The sequence below is a fragment of the Lepeophtheirus salmonis genome, chromosome 6 (genome assembly GCF_016086655.4).
Source record: "Lepeophtheirus salmonis chromosome 6, UVic_Lsal_1.4, whole genome shotgun sequence".
NCBI lineage: Eukaryota > Metazoa > Arthropoda > Copepoda > Siphonostomatoida > Caligidae > Lepeophtheirus > Lepeophtheirus salmonis.
The window spans coordinates 42,544,179-42,565,192 of record NC_052136.2 but is presented as its reverse complement, the minus strand read 5'-3'; the positions used below and the strand labels follow the sequence as shown (position 1 = coordinate 42,565,192).

General features: G+C 30.1%; 1 protein-coding gene across 2 annotated transcripts in view; it reads left to right on the top strand.

Moving 5' to 3' along the window:
* The first annotated feature begins 3,059 nt into the window (after positions 1 to 3,059).
* Positions 3,060 to 21,014, top strand: part of LOC139905794 (uncharacterized) — a 40,653-nt gene continuing 22,698 nt past the window's right edge. Inside the window, exon 1 of one of the 2 annotated variants that reach the window (XM_071889520.1) lies at positions 3,060 to 3,200. The gene's annotated coding sequence lies outside the window, so the exon portion shown is untranslated. The remainder of the gene's footprint in view (positions 3,201 to 21,014) is intronic. The other variant, XM_071889521.1, reaches the window with a different exon arrangement.

Genomic DNA, 21,014 nt, shown 5'->3' with positions numbered 1-21,014 from the left:
TCAACTATAAATGATAGTTCAATTGTCAATATTGGTCAAGTGAGTGAGGAGATATGGGATTTTAAAATTTGGAGTCCAGATCAAATTTGTCGAAAAAGTCAAAAATTCAAAAGATCTCCTAAACTATATATCCAAATGGGATAAAATTTCACAGGAGTTAGTTTCTAAGTTTCATCAAAATCGGAGAGGGTAGGGCTACAAATTATGCTTTTTTTTTTGGTGATTTGAAATGGAATGACCCATATACTGAAATCCATATCAAAACAGATTTATCTAATACGTATACTGTTTACAATATAAGTAAATATATGCATATATAAACTTCCATGACTCTTTTTCGACAATATAACTGCTGGTAATCATAATTCAAAAATGAAAAGAGAGTATTTGTTGGTAGAAATTGATCAGCTTTAGACAAATTGAACAATCTTAAATTTAAAGTGAAGATCTATGTGTGTTGCAGTTTTATGTTTGCAAATTTTTATAAGCCCTATCCCTACAATAAAAAAATAATTATCATACACAGTTTCATTACGAACCCATGAGGTATATTGTCTATTTCTGTAATATCTAAAATTTCAAGTTATAAACACCGTTCATCAAAATGCTCATGAAACAAAACTGACTTTTTTTTATGGTTACAATTCGTTAATTATAATTATTATTAACGCATCTTGTTACAATAAGCTGAGTAGTTATCAGAGCAAAAGTTATTGGGAGCATTTTGTTATTTAGTTGTTTGTTTTTAAAAAAATTCAAAAATTAAATTTCAAAAAAGAAATTGTTTTGAAAAACATTTCAAAAATAAAAAGCTATTCATAAAACATATAATTTTTTTGGAAAAAAATTCAAAAATTCAAAGTTGTGCGCAAAAAATGATTTATTTTGTAAATTTCAAAAATAGATTTCAAATATAACATTTTTTGAAAAAAATTTTAAATATTAAATTTTTGGAAGAAAAATTTCAAAAAACTATGGCTATCTACAGAATTTTTTTTTTGAAAAATTTCAAAAATTAAGTCCAATTGAAAATATGGGGGAAAAAATTCAAATATTAAATTTTATAGTAAAAAGACAAAATTCTCGGAGGGGCGGGGGGAGGGCTATAACCCTTCCAGCACTCCTCTTATGTACACCTCTGACCTTCCAATCACAGACATCCTTCCATCTTATTCCGAATGGAAAAATTGACACCTCTAATAAGACATGGGCAAACTGGTAAAACATTAATGGCCGCAGGATGGTGCACATAGCTTGACCTTCGTAAACAAACAACCTTCACAGCCTAAAATCCTATTGTACATTTTTGTCCACTGGAAACTTCTACTTTCAAAAAGTAAAAGAAAAAATTGAAATAAGTTCGAACCAGTGAATTCTATTTACCTGGAATAATCACGCAGAATTTTATTGCCACATGAGAGGAATATATAAGGAAGGTTAGTCATAAAAAAAAGGAATCTGTGTCATTTTTTACTCCGTTCCTTCAAGAGGGGAAAAAAAGAAAAACAAACTAGGCTGCATCCGTGATTATCCCATGGTTCTAGAATTCCGTTGTTTGAATACGCAAAGAGCATACATAAATCACCTTTTGAAATCATAATTGTATAGACTCTATGTCTTAGGGTAAACTGTTTTAAATCAGAAAGAGTCCACAGACGGAAACAGCTCAAAGGATAAAAGAGGGTATGCACATTGTGTCATAAATACAATCTCTCAATAGATCATCTGTGGCAAAAAGACTAAAAAAGACCTACTTTTAGATGAAAAAAATTGCATTTAAACATAGAAAACATCAAGTTGCTGTGCAATCGACCAAAAATAATTAAGACTTGTCTGCCTTCCTATTATAAGATTTTAATTTGTATTTATAGACGGAAACAAGTAATTTAATTTAGCATATTGATGAAATCTGTGCAATATTAAGGAATTAAACCCAAGTTATTTTTCTCTTTTTAATTTTGAGGTCAGAAGGAATATATCCTTCACCTATATACGCCATTAAATGTACCAACACACTTTTAGTTATTACTTATTTACGGATACTATTAAAGAGCGCCAGGGTTATCATCAGATCCGCCGGGTACTCAAGGACGACTTCTACGATGATCTAAAGCGCCCAAACCAGTCAAATATTATAAGAACAAATTTAGATAGTTTATCACTGCATTATCTCACCAACAGAAAAGTTTAGAGTCTATGTTGTCTTCACTTGTTGATGTTCCTGCTTTCCTCCTATAATCAGGGTCCTAACACTGGATTAGTTAAATTTGAGTGATTTCCTGGGATACACTGTATAAGTTTGCCCATACGTCATACTTTATCTTACTATCTCGAAATTGGAGATAACAATAGCGGAAAGTTACAACTCAATTATTGTAACCTTTAAATACTAGAGAAATAACTTTGCCAACCCACGGCAAAGCCCCGAGAGCTTGATCCCAGAACAAACTTTCCCAATACAAATTTTCTATAGGAGAACTTTCCTGACACCTAAAATTATTTTCAAATAAGTATTTATGTTCTTTCGATGTCTTTTATTTAATCAAGTATTGCTAGGACTTTAATTGAAATTTACAACTGCAAAATAGATGGAACAGTTAAAGAAATGGTACAAAATGTGTAATTATTCAACTATAACTAATGTAATTCAATACGCCTTATTTCTGGGGTTTCTTTTTTACACAGTTCAATAAGCTCGAAAAGGATGTTCACTAACGGAGAATTAAACATTAAATTCAATCTAAAAGTCCCCCCCTCATCTGTCTACTCAATATATAAAATGAAATAATAAACATATTTTAATTAAAAACCAATATTAAAGTTAATGAATTAAGATCTATAAATGTAAATATTTACAAATCACTTTGATGTTTCCCCAGCTCTATTATACAAAACAGTATATTTAAATATAAAAAAATCATATTAAAAAAGAATGTTTTTTTCGTAGGTTATACATACATGTACTTTGTAGCTTGGGAAATACGAGCACACACGCACGCAAAACGGACGGGAATCTTTGAGGACCTGTATACGACTAATATAACTATCTTTCGAGATTCAGTCAATTGATTCATAGTTGATGCTCTACACCCAACATTAGATATTTATTTTTGAGCCTGAATTCGTATACTCTTTTAAAAAAGAAAAAAAAAGAAGAATTCCGAATTTTTAGCACTCTTTCAAAAAATAAATTTTCGAAGGTAAGACATTTTTTTCTATTTTTTGAACAAAATTAAACAAATATATTTTTTTTTGTGCTATAAGCTCATATCTCAAATTGACAACAATATACAGCTGTTTTGAAAAAATCTTTATTTTTAAATGAAAGTTCAGACTTTCAGATATCAAATGATATATTTTTACAATTTCTTAATGATTTCTTTTTGGAAGGATAACCATCTGAAACTAAAGAGTCAATCTTCTTATTTACCCAAAGATGATTCGAGTCAAACATGATAGAGACATTATTAAAATGGTCTGGGAATCTTTGTGGCTTACAATATTTTAATATATTTATTTTTTTCAATAACTAAAGATTAAAAAAACTTTGAATCTTAAAAATAGATAAACAAACCTAAAAGTTATATAGGAATTTTTCTGAAAAATGTGAGGTAGATAGATATTAGCTAAGAGACTATTTTGAATTAATGGACCTAACTCCACAAAGCTATGCCTATTTTGATTTCTGGGCATTTATTCTGTTGATTATCAAAATATATTAATAGAAAAAAATTGGACTCATTAGTAATTATAATTTGTAGGGTGAGAGGTAAATTGTCCAAATATTTACTTTACATAGTTAAGCTTGAAAACTTTATTTTTTCAGTATGGATAATTGTGTTTTCTAATTTTAACATTAAAGTGGATCTGACAAATTCATTTAAGTAATCTGAACTTCTCTTTTGTATGTATTAACATAACAAATTAAACTTCTAGGATGCTATATAGGCTAAAACAACTAATATTTTCAATATTTCAACTACGGGAATTCGACCCTAAACCCCATTATTGAAATTGTGTCAAACAAAATCCATAACTTTAGTTGCAAGGATTTACATTGTACATGATTATGCATATATTTTTGTTAGGGGTAGGGCCTGGGTTTTGGAAGTTTTTGGAAAAATAATCCAAAATTCAAATATTTTGGAAATGATTTTCCAAAATTTGATTTCAAAAATCCACAGCTGTTTAAAAAAAATCAAATATTAATTTTTTTTGAATTTTAATTTTTAAATCAACAGATATTCACCAAAAAATATTTCAAATATCGAAAGCTATTTCCAAATAAAAACACAAATTCACGGCTCTTCACAAAAAAATTAAAAATAAATGAATTAATTTCAAATATTACATTTTTTGGAGAAAAATTTCAAAAATTCATAGCTTTCTACAGAAAATCTAATTGTTATATGTAAATTTCTTAGTATTAAAGTCCTACACAGTATTTTATTTGATATTGTATTCTAAAAAGAAGTGAGTATCCATTCATTTGTATCTGTAAATGACAGCGAAATGTCCTCATGGAAATAATTAGGTGGCCCATATACATATTTATGTACAGAATTCTTAGAACAACAACTTTAACTTAAAAAATCTCCTGGATGGTGTATTTAAAAAAAAAAAAAAATTGTTTCATACGATTCATGCAACCTCCATCTTTGTTTGTTGTTAAACAAACTTTTTTCTAAAACTTGTTCCTGAGACTCTAACGACGATATTTGGAAGAGAAGAGATATAGGGGCATTACTAAGGGCATGAAATAACTCAATGTGTCCTTTTTTGGCCTTTTTCTGTTTCTTTTCGGAGGAAAGGTTGTGATATAAAATAAAAGTAACGACGTTTGAGGATCTAAAGTCTACTAAAACATTTAAGACGTATTGAACATACATTTGTTTCTCTTGAAATGATATAAGTTTCTGATATGGTTTTTTAAGAGGGGGAGAGGGGATATTTGTGTTATTAATGGTATTGGGTATTTGATGATAAAGTGTTTTCGAATGGTTTTTTCACCAACATTCTTAATAATGTACCATCCCTGGACTATCCATGTTTTGAGGAGGATTCAATAAATCATAAATTAGTTTTTATAAATAATGTAAATGTCTGTATACATGTCAGTATTCACATATACATGAAAAGAAGTTGCTATTGGCCTTTATTTAATTACAAAAACTGGTTTTTTTTATATAGGTACATTTCTAAGTAATCTTTTTTCAGTATACCAGCTATGACCCCCCATTCCGTATTTGTAAAGCGGAAGTGATTATTCTGGCCCACTTAATAGACATTATAATCTATAAATATATTGGACATACTTATTTATTTATGGGTAAGAAGTAGGTATTTCAGTAATAAAACGGATTCCACAGAAGCGTTCTTTCAGCTGTTTATCCGATGTTAAAAATAAAAAAGTTGTTAGTTATAACACATTATATAGTGCGATAACAGGCAATAGAACAAATTTTATAAATCAGAGATTTTTATTTTTGTTTAATATTGATACTACTCATTTAAAGTTTTGTTTAACGTAGTTTTGAAAGTCATATCCCCCATTGTCCACACACCGAACTTTGGTTTGTTTAACCCAGGGATTTTTTAAATTCCTATCTAAATAACTTTTTATTTAGAGATTTTAAAGGAGTAGTTATTTATACAAAAAGATGTAAAGTTTAATTAATAAAATATTTTTTAATCATGTGTATCATTAGATTATTATTAATTTGGCGATGTCGTAAAGATCCTCAAATTGAAAAATTTTAGGGACTAAACTCGGATAAAAATTATTTTCATTGTACAAATTTGACTAATTTACAAGCCTTGCATTGCAAAAAATCTAATAGTGTCAATATTAGCTGACTAGCGAAATTGTTAATGGAGTTTTTGTGTTCAAATAATTTTGAAAATTTTAAATTATGAAAATGAATTGAAAAAAGTGTTTTTGTATATTAGTAATTGAAGCAATCAACTGATTTTCATAAATCCATAAGAATCTGAGGGTTTTGAATGAAATAACGCCCACCCCTCTATTACTTGTAGAGCCTGATTGCCATACATATTAAAAAAGGAAGTTATGTATATAAGTTAGAGTAATTATGATAATTTCGATTTTAAGACCATTAACTATTTGGGTTTGAATATACATAATTAACCATACGTGTTCATTATATTTATTGTACTACACAACCTTCCTCCAAAAAGGAGTTAACAAAAAGTCTACAAATCAATTGGTAGTTAGTAGGAGTGTACTGATGCATCGGAATCGGCCTTTTTGGAACAATTGGAATTGGCTCAATCATGTAGATTCCACGGATACCTATGTATATTTATTTGAACTCATTTTTGGAAACAAAATTACAGTTACAAATCAACAAAATAGCTAGACTAGACTAAGGTTAATAGAAATACAAGGTTATACCAACATGTCATCGGGCTTCCTAGAATTTTCAATCTGATGTATTGTACCAACTGCTAGGTAAGAAAGACAGATTTTGACAAAACATGCAACCACTCATAGTCTATGACATCACTATTGCTAGAATTTTCAATTTAATATATCGTACCGACTGTAGGGCAAGAAAGACAGATTTTGACACAACACGGAACCACTAATCTACTATGACTTAATTATTAATAGCCTGGTTGAAGTCAAACATCAGTCGTAAACACGTTATGGTATAACCTTATTTTTCTATTAGTCTTGGACTAGACGACGTCTTTCAGACAAATTCAAAAAAAAAAAAAAAAAAAAAAGGGGGGAGTTCATAGAAAGATTATAGAAATTTGTGGGTTTGTAGAGGAAATTTACTCGAAAGTATCAATCTAGAAATAAAAGATATTTTTTAGTCCCTATACATTAAAATTGAGTCAAGTTCGAGTTATCAGTCTCGGTCACTGATCCACTAAAAAGACATAAGTCCGGCGTCGAGGACTGGTTTATACATATTTCAATTTCTAGGGCAAGTATATAAAACTCAGTAAGGAATTGAAGACAGTTCAAGACCATATGACCTCATGTGGGCCATACTAGTAAAATAATAAAAAATAGTTTTTGTTAGTGTCGCAAGTATTATTTTTTTTTTAACAGTGAATCCGTTTATAATTAGATCAGAAGCCGAGGGGCGAGGAGGCTAACTTTAAATATCTAACAAAGAAACGGAATCAAAATCCTTAATATGACCCGACAAGAAATTTATTCACTCCTGAGCACGGAGAGTAATTAACTTTTAAACAATTTTCTTATTTGTTTATGAAATTTCTTTATAAATAATAAGGAATCGTTCATAGAGATGGTAACGGAATCTGAACCGGCTGAAAATTTGTAATCGGTACATCTCTAGTAGTTAGCCAATTCTTCCCATCATTGAAATTATTATTATATCAAAAATTACCTCACACGGAGGGATTTTATCTGTTGCCTTCACCTCTTTCTCCTTATTTGCAAAATTATGTCAGACTTTTAACTTTTTGTCATCCTATTTAATAAGTACCCATTACTTTTTGCTGAGAAAAACTAAATTAGAAGAATATTTATTTTAGATAGTATAAATTATTCTGAGCGGACTATTGGGCAAAAAAAAAATTTGCCGAATGACATTTTGCCATTTGATACATTTGCCCCAAAAATGTAACTTATTATATGGATGTATATATAAAATATTTTAATTCAATTTAAAATGATAGTATAATAAATAAGTATTATTTATACCATATATGTCATAAAGATAAAGCAATTAGTGTTATATTGTAGAAAATTATTTAATAAACATTATATTAATTAATGAGCATTATATATACACACCACAGAAATATATGGTTCAAATGTATAAATTAAATGATAAAAAAGTACGATATATTCTGCAATATCAATTAATTATCATTCGAACTATCTACATTCGAACCAGATACTATTATGTTTTCATTATCAGTTAATACAAACCTTCAAAAGGCAGATGTCAAAATATCATGACAATCTGTTCTTTATTTTGTGAGTTAGTGGGACGCAATTTTTGTTATTTCCAAGACAATGGATCAAAAACAATTTTGTGTCTTAATTTTACAAAGCTTCTGTATGGGAAAAAATACCAGTCATGCTAAGTAACAGCTTGAAAGGTGTTGGGGGACTTGAATAAAAATAGTATTATTAATAATTTTAAAAGTCAATTTTGAACGAAAAAAAACGTGTTTTCTTTGTTTAGTCCGGGACTTTTACGTATGATATAACGTCATCTATCGGAAATGGCTTTTACGTCCAATTTGGACGCGTCATATCAATTCAGGGATGGACTAGAAGGGCTAACATAATTTTCGGACCGATACTGATAGTCCTTGCTGAGCCTCAAAACTGTATTGGCCTCCTCCTAGACCATACTCTACGTTGCAAAGTCAAGGAGGTTAAGACCATGAGAAGAAGGAGGCTCAAAATTACTTAAAATTGTCTTTGCACCATTCTTATACTTCATTTGCAGGGTGGACTGGGGTATTTTTTAAGACAATATAGTTAATGGGGCTCTAATTCTGGACAACCCTTTATACCTACAAGCAAGGTTGTGTCGGTTCTGGATCAGGGGTTCTATCGGTCTTGGTTTTTTCATTTCAACAGTCTTGGTTTCAGTTCAGCTTTATCAGTCTTGGTCCTTTTTGTACAGGGTCAGTTTGGTAAAAGACACTTATGACAAGGGGTCTTGCTAGAAAATTTGGGCCCAGGAAATGATATTAGATACAAAAAGGGTAGCAGCTACCTTATACGCAGAGAGCATAGTCCCCTAAGTTCCAGCAGGAGCCCTGAAAACTAAGTTTGTTTAAGACAATGATTTTGAAAGTGGGGGCCAAGAAGGGAGGCTAACGCCACACCAGTATCAAAATAGACTATGATGAATTTTTCCTATATCTACTATAATAAAGTAATTAAGTACATCTTTGTCCGTCTGTCCACGGATTAGCAAGTTAGTCTTTGCATTATTAATATGTGCATAATAAAATAATTCGTAATAAAGGGAAAGAAAAGGATTAGCGAGTTTGTCTTAGTATTCTTAGTATGCGCCTCATGAAATAATTTGTGATAAAAGATAAAATACCGGTACAACCTAGTCTACCATAATATAATATTACAAATGTAAGTTTGCTGATAAAATGCATAGGGTATTTATTTCCAAAACCAAGTCAGATAAATACTTTAGTTATAAATAAAATTTGTTCAGAATTCTAATTTACGTACCTAAGACTTAGTTTTATCATGATCAAACATGATTCCTGTGCTCTGGAGAGCAAGTTAGTTTTTTCACAAATAAGTTGATTTTTTTTTCATATAACAAGATCGATTCCCCATGTCTCAAAGTTTCTTTAAGGTATGGGTTATCTATTCGATAATGCACTAAAAATTAAAAATCTAAAAACGAATTATTGTAGAAACAGAAAAAGGGAGAGGGTATATTGAATACGAATTAAAAAAGGGAATTAGAAAGAGGATTAGTGAGTTTGTCTTAGTATCTATCTTCTTTATGTTTGAAGGAGGACTAACTATTATATTGTCTATCGACAAGTTTGTCTAAATTCTAGAGTTACTTGACACACTAATAAAATAATTCAAATATATAATACCGGTACGCCCAAGTAGTTATATGATTTAATATGATTCTTTGTCCATAAATGGACTTGAAGTAAAGTACTGTTTACATTTGAAAGCAAACTCTAAAAGTATTTACTAAATAAGATATGACACAAGATTATCCAACTCAAGGCCTTATAAAATGACTTTCATTTATACAAGGTAAATCCTTACCTATAGTTACACTTGTACATTATTTAAGGAGTTAATATTAAGGATTCATAGAAATAGATTTAATTTTCTCTATTTATCATTATTTCACATGATTATGAGTTTTTTGTGAAGATACATAGATAAAATGTGCATAACACATAGATACAATATGTGAAGAACTTTCTATCTAATTGATTCGAGGAATAATTACATCAATAATGCTTCATAGGAACATTTAACAATGGCGTAAATACAAAATTGTAACGAAAAATGAATGACAAGTAATGAAGTCTTGTAGACAAATTTGTTAAATAATATCCCAGTCAGTAACTCCACACACCGTGTTCATGGGATTGGCTAACCTGTATTAATTGAACACTTATTTGATTACCTGTAACGACAATTACAAATGCATGAATTCTATTGTAAAGAAAATATTTGAAAATCCCTTCGACAATTTCAATTAGAACTCTCATTCTGCAAATGTAATGAACTTATAGGAAGTATTCCAAACCAATAGAATAACTTTTCCTCAGAAAATTTTTCTTTTAATCCACAAGTTGCCGATTTTATTAAGAATAACGAGGAACGAGATTCAAGATAATGTCAAGATTGTAAATTGCTTGATGGATGGAAATATAATAGTTTGATTGCACTAGTCCCTTATTTTCTCCCTTGGATTGAGATAAGGTGCACGGATTACTTTTATCTCGAAAAGCATAAAGATTGCACTTTTTTCCACAAACTTTTGATTTTGTCTTCTACTGAGCATATACTTTATATATTATAGATCACCCTTCATGGTTTTATATAGGTTAATTTTGTATGTTGTATTTAAAATGATAACTTCAATAAGTGCTGTTAAAAAAACAAAACAAAAAAACAATGGCATAAATACTCAACTCTGGGGCATCTGCAGGATAATATTTTGTGGGGACAAATTTCAAAAATCTATAGCTATTGACAAAAAATTCAAATAATAAATTTTAAGGGAAAAATGTTCTAGTAAAAAGCAAAAATTTCTTAATTTGGAGGAGGGGGGCTACAGAAACAAACAAACAAATAATGGTAACTCTGACAATTTGAATAATATTTGAGAGAAGAGTAGCCTAGCTGTAATGATGTTTTATAAAATTAATTTAAGATAAAATACAAAATCCTAGAGATGTTTTCCGAATAGCAAGACTGTGCAGCTATTATTGTGAGCCTCCAATCCGGAGACACACCCAGGGAGACTATTGAGTTTACAAAACTATCCAAATAAGTTGTTTAGGATGTTCCCAAGACTTTGGAGAAGCCTAGTAGTGTGTTGGGGCATGTCTGAAAAAAAGATTCATGATCGTTCGTAGAGCAAAAACGCACTTCAGACTTCCTCAATGTATTGGGTCAAAATAAAATTTGGACTCTTAGCTCGCTGGATCTGAACTCCTTGGACTACTATGAAAAGAAAATGAATTATTGCTATAAAAAGTAGAACCACATTGAGAATAAAATTAAAATAGTGCAGTAAATATTTCAGAGGTAGAGGTTAACTTCTTCATTTAACGAATGATTCGCTATAATTTTTGTTGTAAATTGTTTTAAAGTTATTCTACCTTTGCTTTTGTTTAAAAATTCCTTGAATTGAAGAAAAACAAACAAAAACTCTAAATAAATTCATACAAACCGTTATTTAACCATTTCAACCCATATTTGAGCCAAGGGCACCCTATTATTACACAATATTTTTGAGTGTATTTGTTTGTACTTGCGCCTTCTTTATCTGATGACATAGATCATCATGAGAACGAAGTACATATCTTATTTCTCATGTAATAAAGTATACTTGCATGTTCTATATTTGCTTGAAGGTGAGTTCATATCTTTGATGCTTTGTCCAGATTCTTGGATTTTTTTACCAGATATTTTGTAATATATATAGAGTTTTTTAACTGACGTCATCAATTGCATCATAATTGAAGGAGACGCCACTTTGGGCTGTCATTGTTAATATTTTTATTTATTCATTTTTTTGTACCAAAATACAGCTTAATAGAGTTTTAATGGTTTACAAATAGAGTTGGATTCGTTTATTACTCGAACTCGAAAAAAACTCGACATAAGTTAAAACAATTCTCTTTTGTAAATTAATCAAACTTGTCCAAAATATCCTTCCAAAACTCGACATAATTTGAACTCGAACCACACAAACTTGAAATATTTATATGAGTCTTGAGTAATCAAGTATCTAGTTATTTATTTCGATACCAAGGAATATCTAAATATTAATTCGGAATACAAATTTATCCATAACTATTTAAAACAAAAATGAGCACCTCCGCCTAAAATCAAATTGAGTGGTGTATCTCAATTTCTTTCAAAAATATCGTCGATTATCAATTTTTTATCTTAACCTCTCAAAATTAAATGGTCTCTTATTGCGATCATGTATAATCTTTTTGCCAAGTTTGATCAAAATTGATCAGTAACTTTTGCCGTAATCCTGGTGACTAAAGCACAAACAAACAGAAACAAAAACATATCCTCCATTCAACTTCCTAGGCGAATGTAATAAAGGAAACTGATGCTGGCAAATTTACAAATATTTTGGTTGTTATTATTTATAGTAAATATATATTATAACAAGCATACAAGTTATAACAAGTTCATTCTAAGGCCCACCACACTGTTACAGTGTATAACTGAGAGCTTGAACTCTGAAGGCTAAGAGCCACAGAATATTTTTATATTATAAACCTAGTATGTTCATTAGCAACCTAAGTTATGTTAAACAGATATATAATTTATGTTATTTATTGATAGTAGTGGTAAATGAAACTGATTTCGTCTTGATAAGGACCAATATTTACATTTAATATCTAAAACAATTGTACTAATAAATGTCCTAAATAGAAATGATGTCTAGGATAATTAATCTTGAATATGAACACAGTCGGCAGCAATAACAGCTTCCAAGTATCGGTGGAATTTGCTGCAAGTGCTTTTCAAGGTTAATAGAAATACTAGAAATACAAGGTTAGACCATCATATAATCGGCCTTGCTAGAATTTTCAATTTGATGTACCGTACCGACTGCTGGGCAAGACAGACAGTAGCTGGACGTCAATGTTAAAAATCAAGGTGGAAGTCAAATATCAGTCGGAAAAGCGTTATCGAATAAGCCCATACTTCTATTAAACTTGGTACTTTTGATTTAGGCCTCTAACATGGAAACCACTGCTCATTGACAGAGTCCTTTAAGGCAGTGGCTCGTAAAGAGGGGTAGCAAGATGATTTCCAAAAAAAGAAGAATATAATTTAATTGATATTAGTTGAGTGGCATCAACACTTAAATAATAATGAGTGTACAACTTTTTAAAAAATCTCTTCTGGATCATTTTACATGGATACACCCCTTCTATTAATATAGCTAATCATTTGTCGTCTGTCATGGAAGATGCGTTTATCAAAATTTCATGTGGCTAAACAAAAAAACTAGATTTTGGTTCTAAAACACTTGACAAATTCTGGATTGAATGAGTACTCACTGTGGCTAAAGCAGCTTTAGATTTACTTATACCATTTGGCTCAACTTATTTAAGTGAGAAGACCTTTTTCCTATTAACTTATATAAAAATAAATACAGAATGCAGCTTTACCTTGAGGATGACCTTCGAGTTATTGTGTCTAAAATTAAATCTAGAATAGACTCGCTTTCCTAATTGCAGAGAGGTCATCCGTCACATTAAGACCTTGATTCGTTTATAAACTTATTTACATCCACAGCTTTTAATGTTATTTATTTGTGAGTCTCAATTTTGACTTTATTTACCACAAAAAGAGAGTTGATAATATAGAAATGATTCTAAGTAGTACATAACATACATTTATGATTTAATATTGACAATATATTCGAGAATTTCTTGGTTGTTTGTCCTACAAAATCTACAGGTAGTTTCTTGTACTGACTCAGTGCCTGGTTGGGAACCAGACAGTGGGCAAGCACTTGCCATATGAAGCAATGACGACTTCTGGGGCTCCTTGACAAGGTAAACAGTTGCCTTTGAGACGTATTTGCCCATAATTACTAACTTTGGTACAGTCTGGCGGCATGCAAGGGTGCAATCTTTCGCCTTTGTTGTTCTTGCAACACGGTATTCAACTCTAATGTTTTGAATCTAACGTTAACACAAAGGGGAGACTCCGGCCTTTCTGTAAAAGGAAAAAATAATAAAATTGTTGAGGTATAAGAAGAGTTATTAAGTTTTAAAAATTGTCTCAAAACTTTTGCACGACCCGTAATTTGTGATGATGTCTTGAAGAGGGTTTTTCAAGGACCGACAAAAGGACAGGCCTTATTTTAAGTCCAATAATAAGGCCTGATACTAGTCTACTATGATGCATTTTTTTCTAATGAGACAGCAGTCATTGAACTTAAAAAGGTCATTCTAATTCGTTCCGTAATAGTTATTTTTTTAAAGTTATTTGTAAATATATATTTTAGTTGAAATAATTTTTTTTATCCAAGGTTTATTATTAAATACACAAAAAGATGTAAAATGTTTGACCCTTTTCTTTCTTCATATTGCCATAAATATTTTATTGTTATCGTTTCTTACTCTATCAGTGCCTAGTTGTAATATTAGGAATTACCCTAGGGCAATGATTGCTTAAGATATGAATAACGTGTGAAAATATAACCTCTCCTTTGGAACTTTCCTTTCACATATTAAAATGATTTACTCCCTTATCTACTGAAGAAATTAACTTTTTTATTTTCGCTTACAAAAAATATAAAAAAATATGAAACATTGCAAAAAGATTATTACATATTCATGGGGCTTTTCATATGATGTGAATGTTGGAATGAAATTCGATCCTGTCTTTGTTATCTATACATGAAAAACATGGATGTGGTAGTCGAAAAAAATGAAATATTAGTGGGAAATTTTATGCTAAATGTTTTTCCCAAAAAACATAATTGTTAATTCAATAGAAACATGACTTTTTTTTATAAAATAAAAAGGATTATTCAAAAATGTGTTTTCTAAAATTTGGTCATTATAAGAACAATTTCAATACAAATTTAAAAAGTTTAACTCTCCCCCCCCCCCCTTAAGGTAAGGAAAATCCTAACAACAGCTTTTTATGTCATCATTGTTACAAATATTGTATTAATGTATCGATTTCAGTAGGTGAGATCCTTCTGCCCAATTTTGGTCTGGATCGATCTTGTAGTCCAATTCGGTCAATATAAAAATATAAAATAAAATTCTTTTTGTTTAAGAAAAAAACAACAATACATTGTTTGGAATAATAAATTTCGGTCCTCTTTTTGAGGCGGTGGTCAGGACCAAAACAACAGTCTATGTAAAGTCATTTAAGACATAACCTAAAAAAATTGGTTTAGGAGCAAGTTTTTAAACTGCTAATTATACATTTTGTTGAGTTGCATGTTTGGAAACACAAATTTAACTTTTGTAGCTGCAATATCGCTCACTTTTGTCTGCCTCCATATGCCTGACCTTAATCCCCTTGACTTTGTTGTTGGGGCATCATAAAAAAGAACACGGCTTGACTCGTCAAAAGCTGCCGATCTTTTCACTGGGACGTAGAGGCTGTTATTGCTTATAAAGGAAGACTTATTAAAAAAAAATATTGCTAAATATTGTATTTAAACCTCACAACATGGTTTTTTTGATTCTATAAAAATCATATTTTTTGTAATTTAGTCAAACTACTGCAATTTTTGGTTCCCATCCTGTATATCCATTCAGGCCAATATTTGATAGACATATTTGAGTCAATAAAAGGATTTGTATTCAAATTTACAGGATGAGTTGAGATACTCAAGAATTTTAGCTATAGTTTAAAACCTTTATTTGATTTAAACAATTATATTGGCACTGGCTTGGCCTTTTAAAAATGAAAGCTATAGCCCCTCCACCCCATCCCCTGCGGACGCCCTGCTGTGGTATTTCTAAACTCATAAGCTAAATTACGTAAAAGTGTCGTATTTAAGAATTTTGTTGAAAATACAATATACACGCAAATATATATCATATTAAATACTTTTACTTTGGGTTTGAAATAATTTTTGATTGACATTGATATATGGTTATGGTATATGTCTCTATATTTCATCATAATTCCAAACAACAAAAATAAAGGATAAGTGTAGAGCCAGAAATGGCCTGGCAGGTGAGGCCAGGTACGTTGTAGCCCCTTGCCGTTGAAGAATTTTTTCAGAGGCTGCAATTTTTTTTTAAATCAGAAGAAAAATAGAGAATACAGTTTTTTTTTCTTCATTATTCAGGGTGAATTATATGTATACAATGCACCGAATGACTTTATTCTATTCATTTTATACAAATAGATATTCATACATACAGATAAACTTTGCTTTATTAATAAAACATTAATTTAGGAACAAACTACATATTCAAAACTTTTTTGGGAGTTACTCAAAATAACACATTTTTATTACTTGTCAACAAAGGTATTTTCTTATTCTTTTTTTTCCCTCCCCCCTTGCAATCATTGACAAATTATCAGCAAAAAAGACATCATATCGGGGGACATAATATAAATCTTAAATCGAACGAAGGCTCTAAACTATAGTTACAATTCTTGGGTATCTTAACTCATCCCACAAATTTGAAATCAATGCCTATATTGACCCATATATGTCTGAAATATTGGGATGTATTTATATGGAGTAAAAAAATAAATTGGTATTTTGTCGTTTTCTTGATTTTTGTTTAAGATTGTTTTTATAATAACCACTTATAAAAACCACCTGGTTCATTGCAACATTCATTTTTTGATGTAGAGGTAATCAGATAATCAGTTAAAACGAATCACATCAATTATTTTGTTTTCAATTCAAAATAATTATTTCATGTTGCTCCAGTTTCTCAACCTCACTCCCTTGTAACCACTCTTTTTGATGGACTATAATCATGATTACGTACAATTGATTCGCATCTAATCAGTAAGGTGAGTCCAAAGGAAATTGTTATAACAAATCATGCAATAAATTTACGTGCCTGTGACTTCACTTCCGTGATGTTCATAATTGAATGAATTAAAATCCAAATAAGTAAAACATAAATTTTACTGATCATCTTCGTGACAAGCTAATATTTAAAGGAATAGATATTTAATGCATCTATGGAAATAAGTATTTTTGTAGTACTTAAATTGTGAATAATCCTTTTTTTAAAAGGAAATAATTACACATTTAGTTTTGGTTACGCCACATCTTCAGTGCATCTCCAAACCTTTTTCAAAAAATAGAAGGAAACTAGTTTTTAACCAATTACGTCACTAACTCCCCCCTCTAACTGATGGATTTTCTACATGATTTAAGTAGTGTTAAGATAGGTTCACTGCTTAGCAAGGTTAATTCGGATTCAGTAGATGAATAATTAGAACGTAAAAACCAAGAATAGAGAGATCTGTAGTTATCAATTAAAGTATATAGGAATCCAGAGATGTCCACAGGTTTATATATATATACATTTTTTGTTGGAGTGGGGGGTGATTTTTGAAAACAATCCCAAAAATAGAAAAATTAAAGTTGCAAAATGAAATTTTTTGGAAAAATATTTGAAAAATTAGATTTTCTGGGTAAAATTTTTAAAATCCATAGTTATTCACAGAAAATTTAATTTGAAATAATGTTTTTTTTTCAAAAAAGATTGAAAAATCTATAGCTACTCACAAAAATTAAATTTTTTGAAAAAATCCAAAGCTATAGGCAAAAAATTATTTTTTTTGCTCTGATGCTTAATTTACCAGATTGACCAAAAAACATTCCTTAATTTGGGGAGGGCTATAGCCCTCCATTCAACCCCTGCGAACTCTCCTAGAATTATTGAGGTAATGAGACGTGCTCGACTGACATGGATGAGAGCTTATGGGGATGAGTTGAGTTATTGAAAATATGTCATACTGATAGACCCAAAAAAAAAAAAAAAAAAAAAAAAATGACATGACAACCCTGACAAGTTGAAGAATGTTTGGGAGAAGAATAGCTTAGCTGTCATGACGTTTTATTAGATTTGCTACAAGGATCTATGAGACGAAGGAAATAAACACTCATCCCACTCCGTAACAGGCAACGAAATATAAACAGGAATCCTCTCATTTCGAATTTGAGTCCAACAATGTATTACTCTTATAAATCCCTAACAAATCCTTCGTCTTACTCTTTTCCTTCATGAGTCCACTCACTAGTGATTAATTTAGATGTTCTCTCTTCAAGAATTAAAGAATAGTGATAACATCCTTAGAAAATAAATAAGCACTGTTAAATAAACGTTGCCAACTACAAAAATATTCACACTAGAATAAGAGCGAATTATTTTTTTACAACTCTACGTATGATATGCAGGTATCCCTGGTGTTGTTATCCTTTGTTTATTCGTTCTAGTAAAAAAGAAAAAAAGTTGATTGACGTCACCAAGGCCCAAACTTTATAATTTCTAAGGACTGATATGAAGGACTGGACTGGACCTAGGGTGAGCTGAACGGGTGTGTTGTCTTCAGTTCTAAAAAAAGACTGACACAACACGTGTTATAACACATCTTCAATGTCCTTTGAAGGGTTCCTAAGTCCTTTCAATATGATTTTTATTCTGTCACAGTGGTTAAATATTTGTAGAATCCACTTTTTTTTTACACCAATGGTTAACCATATCGTTCTTAAATAGTGCAATTATAATATAAGATAATTATACTTTACCTTTGCTATCCTTACTTGATAGAGCCTCTCTATTACCCTTATTAATTACAACTTGTATTTGCATCAACTTGATCTCAAATAACAAGTGATGGACAAGTTCTTTAGTTAACTTTTAATAATCAATTTTTGTGTCTTTGTTTATTATCAAAAAATAAAGATTACAATTACCCTTCATATATGATTAGGGTAACATATTTGTATATTAAACTAACTTTTATAATTTTTTAGAGCATAATTATGCTTCAAATAATATAAACTATGGTTTTAATTAAGAGTTTATGCTGTTAATTTATTTTAAAGATAAATACATTACCCTTTCCGAAACGTCAACTTGTATTAAACTACATTTGATGAACCTTAGTCAAAAGACGTGACAATAATACTGTGCAAGGGATTAAAATAGCACATATACAAAATTTTAAACGAATCGGAATCAGCGATAAGAAAAAATTCTTGATTGATATACATAGATAATGACGCCTCTTTCCAAAATAGTTGCTTTAGGTATGCTAATTCTCATTAAGAATTGCTAAGTCCATTTTATTCTTTATCATTCCATTTCCTAAAATATATCCCATATAAAAAAATGATGCAGATGTCTTTGTTGCAGGAATATGTATGTTCATATATGCATAGTGCCGACGTACATATGCATGTTTTAATGAAGAGGCAACTTGAAGTATCATCATAAATATACTTTCATGGCGTTTATTAGTAGAGTAATAACAACTTTATGGCTCTTATCTAATTTTTTGGATTTATAAAAATATATTTTGTTGCTATATTTATTATTATGTATTGTCCTTGGTTGTTGGCAAATGAAAAGGGTCCTAAAATGCTTTAATTAACAACGCAATCAGGGGCATAAAATTCCAAATTAAGGAATGTTTGCCTTTGAGTAGATTTTTTTTGTCTATCAGACAAATTATGCAGCAGAGCAAAAAACTAAAAATGGAAATTTTTTTGTGAAAAGATATAGATTTTTGAATTTATTTTACAAAAAATTAGTATTTGCAATTTTATTTTTCCTAACAATAATATTTGAAATTTAATTTAGCAAAAATTTAATTTTATGTGAATAATTACAGTATTTTTAAATTTAAAAAAATTATAATTTTTTTTTTTTTTACAAAAAAATTCCAAAAAGTAAGCCGTCGTCTTATCATATTATTTTTCTCACGTAAGATGTCGCTTTTTATTATATAGCAGATGACGTCACTTCATCATTTTCTTTCGTTATATTTTTTAGATTTCTTTTTCACTCAGTTCAAAGAATTGCGTTATGAAAATAGTTTACGAAAGGAGTGTTAATACAGTCGAATATCGATTTAAGAGATTTTTCCACCCGGATAAAAATGTCCTTTAAATTTAAAAAATAATGTCCAATAAATCTTATAATCCTGACAATACTTCCAAAGGTCTTTAATGTTGATAAAACAACAATCTTTTTGATATCTTGTTCAAATATAGCAACCAAATTTTATAGTACTCTTATTGAAACACCTACGTCGGTAAACTAAATCTTAAGTTTAAAAATTATTAATCAATGACTTTTTTAATATATCTACTTTTCATATGATTATCATCTCTGATAATCATCAGATAAACTATAGTCATATATAGTGATGCTAATTGTTAGTATTTTTTAGCTTCCTGTTTTAAGAGTTGCCAAACGGAAAAATGAATTTTCTTATTCTGGGTTGTTGTCATTATTAATTAATTCTTGAGGAGTGAACTTCCTTTTCTACTACATTCAATTTTATTTAAAACTTGATTGAACATTCGTGTATGTTCATAAAAGACGGATACTATCCTTGGGGATTTGAAGCGGAGTTATAATTGTAATTCCTTGTTGTATTGGGAGTAGAATTGAGGACCGACAGTAAAATAATTATAGCCAATGTCCTTCCTCCCTTTTTACGGCGGATTGTAGCTGAGTTATTCCAATACATTTTTCAAATAGTCTTGGTTACTATGTTGATTTTTGGTTTCTTTTTTAACATGCCCAAAATGCTACCAATTAGCATTACTAGACGTAGTTCATAGCCCCTGTAAAATATCACTGGCTTTGAGGCTCTTACAATTTTTATAATTGCCTAGCCCAATAGGCTGATAAAAAAACAGTCGGTCTAGTGAAGGATGGCTTATATCTAACCTTTTTGGCTACATAATGCCCTACCTTAAATACCGTATATACACAGGATAACTAGTCCTGCACTATGCAAAAATTGATCCTATACATGTAGTATTCTGGGCTAGTTAATTTGTTTTTTTAATAGCCCTATTTGCTAGTGGCTAACTTTAACGATTCTCGAACCCTGCCTATAAGGCTCCTCAATCCAAAGATGGCGACTATACTCTTTTCAGCACTAGTACTTACATTTTACTCCTGTATTACACACCTGTCAAAAAAAGGTATTTCATCATCATATTAAAAACGAATCAATGTTTAAGGGAATTGTAATTAAATTGATGAATCAAAATATATTTTGTATATGAAGTCTTCATTAATGCTGAGATGGATTAGGG